At 32.4% G+C, this 11,177-nt stretch overlaps 1 protein-coding gene across 1 annotated transcript in view; it reads right to left on the reverse strand.

The window, feature by feature from the left end:
* Nucleotides 1–1,312, reverse strand: part of LOC106105826 (transmembrane and TPR repeat-containing protein 1-like) — a 79,727-nt gene extending 78,415 nt beyond the window's left edge. Inside the window, exon 1 of the mRNA XM_013286287.1 lies at nucleotides 1,106–1,312. The gene's annotated coding sequence lies outside the window, so the exon portion shown is untranslated. The remainder of the gene's footprint in view (nucleotides 1–1,105) is intronic.
* Nucleotides 1,313–11,177: the final 9,865 nt, after the last annotated feature.

The following is an 11,177-nucleotide window of genomic DNA, read 5'->3' on the forward strand; positions in this document are numbered from 1 at the left end:
TTAAAAACTATATTCTCTTTTATTATTTTTTAATTACAAATCTTATTTAAACGTTGCCATAAAAAATAAACCATGTTCCTAACATATAAATGAAAAAAAAATTGGTAAAATGTAGTAATTTTCTAACAAGCCTAGATATTGACTCAAAATATAAAAAATCCTTATATATTAACAAAAACGTAGCGAAATATGACATTAGTTAGGTAAAGATGTTTTTATCCAAGGTTGTGGTCACGAGGCAAACATTTGGCGCAATTTATCCAACTACATATACTCTGAGTTTCTGGGTATGTCCATTATAAGCTTGTAACCTTAAAGTACGGACTATCGTTGGTATGATTCATATATTATTCTTAGTATAGGTGTAGATTTAAACTCAGTACTATCGAAGAGAGAAAACGACAAATCCAACAGACGTATATTTAGTTATATTAATAAATAATAACAGTTTGATAACCATGACAGACATTAAACAAGACATTAAAAAAACTTAATACTTCTAGAATTTCGTAACCTAAATTTGACATACGAAGGCATACAATTCACGCCTTAAAAGGCATTGACACATTGTATTTAATGTTTGATATATTCAGATTTTTTAAGGGTAGCAAGTCATTTAGCCTGTTTCACTTAAAGATCTTGTGATTTAAAAATCTTAATCATACTAATATCATAATTCATACTAATATTATAAATGCGAAAGTTTAGATGGATGGATGTTTGTTAGAGTTTGTAGCCTAAACTGATGAACGGATTTTAAAAATTTAGCAAAGATGTAGAGAATAGTCTGGAAGAACACATGCTTGCTTTTGCTTTTTTAATTACACGCGGACGGAGTTTCGGGCGATAGCTAGTTGTTGTCATAAAGTACAAATACAAATTAAAAATATGCGTATATCCTCGTATCATGCATCCGATATGGTATCTTTTAAATATGAAGTATGCTATAACATAAAATTCATGTTACAAATGTAATTGACGTAACTATTGCATAATTATTTTCAACTGCTATTCGTCTCGTATTTATCTTATACTTACATAGATTTTAATGAATTTCTGTAGTAAAAATATATCTATTTTTTAAAGTGATGAAGAACCTACTTACCCACATAGTGTCACTTCTAAAGATCACGTTCTCAATAATTTACATATTTTTAATACACTTTCAAACGTTAAAATGTGTACATAATTAAATTAAAATGAAAACTAAAATCATTTTAAAAAATATCAGTCCATTTTCGTTTATCGTAACGCGATACGTCGATCGTATTTCGTATACGATAGTTGGGATCGCGGTAAGGTCGCACGTCTATCTCCGTCGACGGCTACCTATCGACTGACAGTAGAGGACTCCCACAACATGTTTCGGAGCCTCTGCCAAGCTGCAGTGATAACGGCGCCTGCGTAATGCAACTTTCCTCTCGTTACTTCCCTTAACAAATATAACTCGCGCCTCTTTCAACCGATTCTGACATTTATTAGCAAGGTCTGACAGTAAAACCGTCAGAAGGCTAGTGATGGCTTGTGATTACATGTTGAAATCGTTTAAAGTTTGAAAGCACATGTTGACAAGTTAACTAAGTTCGAAAGCCGAATTTCCTTGGCTTTTTAATTAGGTGGATTGATGGAACAAGTTTTGAAAGAGTTTGTCAGTCTGTGTATAACTTGTTTTTAACGATGTTCTCTAAAGATCATACCAAACGATTCAATATATTTTTAGAGGTTATCTACCAATTAGTTTATGTGACCCTTTTTCATGTATTTCCTAAGTTGTTGCTACACTGTAAAACAGATTAACGCTTTAGTCCTAAGTTATGTCATATGCACAAAAACCAAGTACCGTATTATAAGTAATTATTTACGTATTATTATAAGTAATTACGTAGTATTATAAGTAATTATTTTACGGCTATTACTCATGTCTATTACTGTTTTATTTATTTTATCTTATTTTATTTTATTTTATTTATTTACGGATAACTTACAGCTAGCTTAAAAAACAATAATAAAATAAACAAAAAATGAAGGCCAATTACAAGTTATCGCAGATAGTCACAAGTCTGTTACGTCTATTTTTCCGGTGGTGGTCCCTACTAGTTTCGGACCCTTCAGGGGTCCTTCTTCAGGATTTCTTCTTCTCACAGAGGTGCGACGCAACCGTAACACTCGCTCTGAAGAAAACCCTGAAAGGTCCGAAACTAATCGGGGCCGCCACCGGAAAAATAGTAACAGCCGTAAAATAATTAGTTAGGCTTATGATTGTCTAATATACTTAAGGATTACGTTATTTGAAATGATATTAAGAAACGAATCAACATTCCAAGCCCCTTTATTATCACGAAGTCAATATTATGCAAGGCCATTGAAAGAGCTCGTCGTCCCCTTGTCGTGTATCTGTGAACGCAAACTCCCAGTGGTTATAAGATATCACCCCGTTCCATTCACCCTTACAGTTGATACCTCATAAATTATACTTAAATGCTTTGAAACGGTTTACATTATTGAATTCATTTAATTCCTTCGAAAAGGGTAACATTTAATGAAATGTTTAGTTAAATTTTTATATGGTAAAATTATGTAAACGAGAAGAAAGCGTTGTGTACAAGCGAAAAGTTTGTCTTTATTTTACTTCTTTACGTAAAATGATGGTGATTGTATATCAAAGGTCTCTTGATTAATAAATTAAAGGAAATAAAAGGAAAAGGATAGTAAAATTAAAAGGGAACAATATAAAAATGCAGAACTCGACTCGGCAATATAAATAAACTGTTTCCATTTGTAAGACGAAGACCTTCTTAAAGGACGGAATGTAATTCTTTAATTATAAAATGCAAATTCAGTGAAATCTGTGATAGCTATCGATGCGGCCCGGGGGACGTTTATGGGGTGGAAAGTTGATAGAGTACTAAACAGTTCTCCGGGAAATGGCGAAGCGTTTGGCCCACGCACTTTTATACGGGTGCTTTGACTTAACTTCTGATTAATGTCACTTGTGTAATTTCAAATTAAAGAATTCTTCTAAATGTTGTCTGGCAATTTATTTTTAAAACGCTCATTAAAAAGGACTCTACTAAAAATGAGTAAGATCACGAATTGAATAACATCTCAGTATTCTAAATCGAATAAATACACTACAGCAGGTCAATTTAAAAAGAAATGAACATACATTTTCAAATGCGTAAAACAATATGAAAAGCGGCATCCTATTATTCTGTCGAAACACAAAGCTAATACAAAAAGTTTCGTGTTTTTAGATATAATGCTATATCGAAGGGTAATAGTACAAAAGTTTTTATTTAATATAGCAAACATTACATGTGACATCAACTGTTATTTAAATATGTTACTACATTGGATGAGCCTCGGATTTACTTGTATTCCTAAGACGACAAACTTATGCGTGTTGGTGAAGCAATAAGGGAGCAGCCGACGCCATTCAAAGCAATTGCTTTCTGATATTTGATGTGCGGATTCCCCGATACATTATTCTCATCATATAATGAAATAAAAAAAGTCACGCGATTCCGCATACGTATCATCATTCTAATATTAAAAATGCGATTTGGATTGATCATTGTTTGTTACTACGTGTCTACAAGACGTCTCATCAGGTATCGATGGAATTCGATAATTTTAGTCTATTTCCTTTCCCACCATTTTCTCACACGAAGAGGATGGGAAGGGAAAGTGTATATGACGGTGGAGGAGATGCATAAGAAGAGGCAATATACTCTTTATATGCGTCTCCTTTTCCGTTGATTAACGGTTTTCATTCGTATAAAAAATACAGACTTGGAACATAATCTGGAAGAACATATAGGTTACTTACTATTTTTTTAAATTCGGTAGCAGTTGCGGACATAAGTTAAATACATAAATGTACCTAACCTAACCTAAATCCACTAATTTAAATAAAAAAACTATTCATTAAAACCAAAACATTCTTCAAATTTCCATTTAAGCGTTCAATCTTGTCTAATATCGATTATTTTATTTTTTATTTTTTTAATAAAAAGGTAGCTTCATTTGTTTTCCTTTATTCTAATGTAACGATATTCAAAATACGTAGGAAATACAAGAGCTCGTGTAGAGTATTTTTTGCACTGCGCTAAATAATAAATCTTAACAGAGGAGGGTTCGATGAGGGGACCCGAATGTAAATCCAATTTTCTTTCCCCTGATTTTTATTACATTTCATGATTAAATTGTATCATTTATACGTCGCCATGTTACACGGAATGTGTTTCAATAACGTTATACATTTTTTTTATAAAAGTTCCACACATAATATAGAACTGTAGACCAGATATTTTGCAAATCAATTTTATAATCCTTAGTCACATTTTATACAAAATTTTGAAAAAATGAATATTTTTAAAATTGGTTTATAAGTTTAAAAACGCTGTAAAGCTATAACCAAGTTATCAGTTTCATGTTTTAGTAACTTTTAAAGCATAGGCCTTGGTATGACTATAGAATTTTTATTTAATTTTGACAAAACATATCAGGCGCTTTTGATGCTAACTTTGTAGATACAACAATCTAATCATTTCTTCTGTATTTTCTACGTAAAATAGTAATAACTTCAACCACTTTAATAATTCAACCTCAATTCCACGCGCACTTACCATATTTGAAACGCTTATTTTCCGGTCTCCTTGTGCTTGTTGAAAAAAACTAATTCGAACATAATGCCCGCCGCCTTTTAAATATTAAACTTTTCTTCAATACAACAATTATTACATGCAGTACTTCAATGTTCTAGAGATTTTATTTAAAATTTAAAATTAACAATAACTAAATTGTTTCTCTTTCTTTCCTTAGATTTAAATTGGTTCAAATGCTTTTATCATTTCTAACGCTTGTGTTCTGCAAATTAAGTAGAACATTAAAAAAAAAGATTTGTCAAACTTTACACTTAACTCTCATGTTGTAAAAAAAAGTATATGATTTCTTTTTTTTATTATTTTACAAATAAATTCTGCAAATTCATATTGACGAGCTACTTCCTATTAAGATAAATAGATATTTAATATTTTTTCGTAGAAGTTTCGATACTCAAACGTTTATTACATTTTGGACAGTAACCCATTAAACCATTTCTACAAATTGTACAAAAAAAAATCAAAATACATAACACAAGTATATTTGTATGTTCGTGTAGGCAACTAGGGGGCAGTTACACTGAATAATTCCGATATAAAAGGCAAAGCCGACGACCGTTGTCGGTATTTCAATGCATTGCTTTTGAATAAAAAATCCTAATGGCGCTTACAATGTACCAAGCTGTACATAATAGCCTAGTATGTGCTATTTAAATTTTTATTGTAGTAAATATACAGGTTTTGTATAGTTCGGTCAACGTTGTATAACAGTATATTTTGATTCATCTAAAACTGCCGTTTGTCTTCAAAACGCCTGCAGTTTTCTGGATAATCTATACTATTATTATAAAGCGTAAACACACACTTCTTTGTTGCCTAAGATGTCAGCAATTACAGCGTATTTTTATTAATTCTTTTTTTAGTAAAAATACCTTCACCTGAGTCACGCTTTAGGCTATATATTTTAACGCCATTAAACTTAGGGGTAATTATTTTGGATAAAAACTCTAATGTGGGAAAGAGACCATAAGTTGCTGCCAACATCAAGGCAGCAAAGTTTGTCATCATGTCATTTTGAAATTTGTAATTAATAAATTGAAAAATTTTTATAACAATATAAAATTTTCATAATTTCATGCAGATGAAGCCGCATGGGAACAGCTATTTTTTATAAAAATTTAAAACACTGAAAAAACACGTAGCTAGCCTACCTATTGTTGATATAGAATAGTGATTGTGGAGAGGATATACGTGTTGTTAATGAATTATTTAGTTTAAAAATATGTGGTGCTGTAAAAAACAGAAACAGATATTCTGTAGACAAACTATCCTTCGTAAATATTTGAAATTACTTTAAAGGACACAATTATTTTAAATGCATTCTTATTATACAGGAATGTAAGCTTGTGTTATTACTAAACAGGAATTAACATTTAGTAGTTGAATTTTAAATTTTTAGTAGTTGTGTCTTCCAATATTGGAACATCTGTACAAAGTATATTGCTATTTCAGTTTTTTCAAAGGGAGTAAGAGGAAAGAGAGTACGTTTGTGTTAATGTTTTGACAATGGAACTCAAACTAAAGTTGACTTGTTCATTTACATTCAGAGTGGCGACATTGGATACGATCGGCAAACGTTTAAGCTCCCACGTGCAACGCCATTGTACTGAACAAACATTCGAATTCTAATACTAAAGTGTTGTAGATACTACACTTAACTACCTCTTGCCATGTATTTGTTTAACAAAACTTGTGTTTTTATATTTACACGTTTGTGTGCATTTTTATAATAGATCTAGCTTACGTCTGCGACTCCGCCCGTGCAGAATTAAAAAAAACAAATGTTATCTACATCTATGCCAAATTTTATCGAAATCCGTTCAGCCGTCTAGGCTACGAACTAACATCCATCCATCTAAACTTTCACGTTTATAATATTAGTATGAAAAATGTACAAATATTTTAATTATTTATTATTCTTGCTTTAAACTCATAGATAAATGAAGTAATCAAATCTTAAACACATGGCGTATAAAACATTTTTAAATATGAAAACTGTTCTAGGCAGCAGGTATACGAAGGCTAAGCGCCATCTGCGCTCGGCCACCTCAAGCCTGGTGAAAATGCCTCTTCAAGGCAAACAGTGGCCATTCAGTCACAAAAAAAATAAAAAAGGCAACAGGTGTGTACAACAATATCCCAAACAATATCACGCGCATTAATTTCCAGATCCCAGACTCAGCATTCACCTTTGATTTCGCTGAATTTTATAAAATTGCATTGAATAAAAAATCGTTCATTTATTCCAAAGGCACACGACTATAATTATATGAAAACATCAAGCTTTTATTATGTCGTTTGAATTAAAAAAAAATTGTACATTTTAATTAACATTCCATTAAAATATATTTGCGATAGTTGTGTAAATGAAACTGATGTAATTTCTTTAATATCTTAGTTCTGTTCACCTGTTAACCCTTTCCGTCCTTACAAGAATAGGATGGGTTGCTGAGGTAGGGGAAATATCCTCTTTGAGTGTCGTCTCCTTTATTTTTAAAGGTCGTCAATGCATCTGCAAATGCGGACGTCTATAGACAGCCATCGCTTATATGGCATATTGCGGTGGTCGCTTGATAGATAAATAAAAACATTACAAAAAATAAGGTCGCGTTCAACACAGCGACCAATTAATATAGATTAAAATTTTGAATGCACAAAATTGGGTCAACCATTATATAAATTCGGTAGTTGATTCTGTCATTTACAATAGCCTGTACGAACATCAAATTGATTGGTGAAAAGCATTCTGAAATATTCATAATACAACCGAAACAATAACAAAAACAGAAACGAAATCTTCATAGATATTACAAAAGCTTGAATGTTCTCAAAACAATGAGGTAAATAGGTCAGAAGACTACTTCGGGAAATTACTATTCATTTCGCTTTAACCGAAACTCGTTGTTGTAAAATATTTAAAACAAAAGGATTAAAACTGTTAGGCTATATGAAACGATGTTTGAAATATTAAAGGGGCAATGGCGTACCCGGCGTTACTAGCACGGAATGCGTCGTCCTCTCTCCCGTCTCCCCAGTTACGATGCGTTTTGTTTGAATAATAAATTTTTAATCGAGAAATGGAATTACAAAACAAATTTAATCCTTAATGAAGATTGGATCAATATACATTTCATTACTATTGCTTTATCGTTTATCTATTTATGTATTTTATCAATTTTTACGTTATTTACAGGCAAAGATACCTTTATGATGCAGACCGCTATTTTTAAAACATTTTAATTTTGTACAACTCATGATCATAGAACGTAAATAAATTTGTAGATCATATTTTAAATGTGTAATCAAAGAGTATTTTACATTTTTTTTTGTAATATAATTTTCGGCCAGAACGTCATCATTATCTCCAAGGAGGATACGTGTCAATGAGTAGTCACGTCTATAGTTATAACTCCTTCACGCACTCTATCCCAGTTGGACGAACTTGCTTAATCAAACGCCTAATTACATACGTGAGGTTGGCCTTGGCTACTGTTGAAAGTAACTCTGTGTAATTCAAGGTCACGTCACTAGAGAAACGAAATAAAATATACCGAATGATTAACTAAATTTAACAATGAAATTAAACATTGCTAACCTATAGTTACCCCCACTGGGCTAGCGTCATAATCCAATAGGGACATAAGCGGACCGAACTATAGTTAATTGATAATTTGGGTTGCCAGAATAATTTATTTCATTTACATGACATAGCGATCAAATGCATTAGAATGTTAGTTAATTAGAATGCAATATCTAGAAGAAAATGGGCAATACACTCATAGTATGCAACCATAATTTGATCAAAAACAAACGTTGATGATGGTAGATATTTTGGCTACAGTTCCGCGGTTGTGATCATTTTATAGAAAATAATATAGCAATTTTTCGTTAATCTTAAAAAGCGCGAGATTTAGTGTTATGCCACACGAAATGAAAGTTGAAATATTAAAACGCCTGTAGGCGCTATTTCTCAACGTTTCTAGTATAAAATGCGCCCAATGGGACCGCTGCCAGTATTTCAATGCATTTCATTTGAATAATAAATCTCTACAGCGGAGTTTCTGATGGGGGTAACTGAATAAAGTTTTAGTTCCATTTTTATAAATATTTAATTGTTATACAGAAGCAAATCAAATTTTGGGATTATTTTTCTCTGCTTCTTCTCATTGCTTCTCTTTATGCTGATAGATAATACATACAGATTAGCTATAGACAACAAACAGATAACCTGGTACGCAAAAAACAATCTAACAGTGGTAGTGCCCGCTTTAACATCTTAGCACGAATTGGTCGGCACGGCCGGTGTAATACCACGACTACACAGAAGACAGGCGTGAAATGGAAACAATTCCGTGTTTCGTCTGATGAGTGTGGTGCTGGAGGCCTAATTTTAGTCTTCTTTCCCTTTCCACCCTTTTCTTAAGAGGAAAGAATTGAAAGGAAAAGTGGATTTGACGGTGGAGAAGATGCATATGAAGGGGAAATGTCCTCTTTATGTGCGTCTCCTCCTCCGTCAATTAAGGGTAGGCAACGCATCTGCATTTGCGGACGTTTACGGGCAGCGGTCGCTTTCCATTTCGGTGGATTCAGGTGGCCGCTTGCTCGTTTGCCACCTTATATTATATAGAAAAAAAACTGATAACCCTGGTACGCAATAACCTAAGTTTTAAAACAAAGCGACTAACTCAGACTAGAATCAGTTTCAATGCTTTTAACGCTTGTTGTAAAAATATCCGCGAATAGGCGCTTATAGTAAAGTGTAGGTAAAAGTTATAACACTCTAAAATCGTCTCTATCATCAACCGTTTTACCGTAGCACTTGAGACACAATATTTAGTTAAGGCAAACTCTTGTAAATTCACTTTAAGAGTGAGTCACAGTAAATAACCCGCGGGACATACGTGATGGGAACAAACGGCGAACTCTTTGTTCAACTTGCATAGTAGGAAATTGTTTTAAAGAGTTTGTAGGCGGAGTGCTTCCTCTTTACAATAACTCTCTTAGTTATATTTCTACCGTCTGTACTGAAATATAAAATTCTCATATTTATTCCCTCATTGTCTCATGTTAATGCGAAAACATTTTCCCATCACACAGGGCACTATTTATGTACAATTAAATTGAATAATAAACATTGAATTTTCATGTAACATTAGAATTAAATAGCAAATAAGAAGACGTAATAATTTAATTAGTGATTTTCCATGTTAAAATAAAAAGTGGCTTCGTCACACACTTTTTTCTCTTAGTTTCTTAAAAAAGACATGCTACTTAATAAATGTAAATAACTAAATAGTACGTTTCAATTGAATTTTAAGAAAACTGTAGAAGCTATTTTATTTCTAAAAGAAATAAAGTCCAGTCGTACGCAGTCACAAACAGAACGTCCCGAGAGGCGGACGTGCTGTGAGCAAATACAAACTGATAGTTAACTTTTATAGCAGACAACCTCTTTAAATCCCAAGCTCATGGAAATATTTTATTTATCTCAACGTTTTAAAAACATATCACGTAAAATATTATATATTACTAGCTTTCGCTCGCGACTCTGTCCGCGTGGAATCAAAAAAAACAAAAGTTAGTAGGCCTATGTGTTCATCCAGACTATCCTCTACATCTACACCAAAAGTTCATCGAAATTTATTCAGTCCTTTAGGCTACAAACTCAAACAAACATCCATCTATCCATCTAAACTTTCGCATTTATAATATTGGTACGATTATTATGATTACTTAGTGTAATTGGACATGGAATATTTTTTTATAAGTGCTAAATAAATGTACTTGCTCATTTAATAATTAACAAACCATGTTTAACTATAATAAATATGTACTCGTTGAAGAAGTTCCAATAAGAAGAACAGAATTAAAATTAAACAGGGACGAGAAAATGTGAATTCATCGAACATATCGAAAACTCTATAGCATATTGTGAAATCTTACTAAGGTACAATAGCGGAAATCCACGGTAATCACCTTTCAGAAAACAGTGTCTTGTAAGGAACAACCACTGCTTTTTATAGATATCTAAAAGCTGCGTCCTATTGGTTATTTCATGTCGTAATCGCAATGCGTTTAGAACACGCAAACGAATATAATTTTGAAAATGGAACACTGCTAGATTTCCTAATTGTACATCTCTTATTAAACCTACAACATTTAACAGCTTCTAAATTTAGTTTAAAATAATAAAAAACTTTACTTCCCAAGCATTTCACCAGTCATGCTCTTTTTATTGTAAAACTAAAGTAAAATCCATTCAAATGTGGAATTTATTCGTGAGATCATGCGAGCGGATGAGCGGTTTATTTTTTAAGGCCGAATAATACTTCTAAAGTAGTTGCTCAGTGAGTTCACATTCGCAATGCTTGCAGGAAGCATAAGCACATAAACGGATGCTTTATAAGTTAACTTAAGTGCACTCAACTGATTGCGACGAGCGAATAAAATGGAATTGAGTTGAACCATAAAAATATTTTCATACCAAACTTCACATACAAAAAAATGTTTACT

The sequence above is a fragment of the Papilio polytes genome, unplaced genomic scaffold, assembly GCF_000836215.1.
Source record: "Papilio polytes unplaced genomic scaffold, Ppol_1.0 DF822733.1, whole genome shotgun sequence".
NCBI classification, from domain to species: Eukaryota; Metazoa; Arthropoda; class Insecta; order Lepidoptera; family Papilionidae; genus Papilio; species Papilio polytes.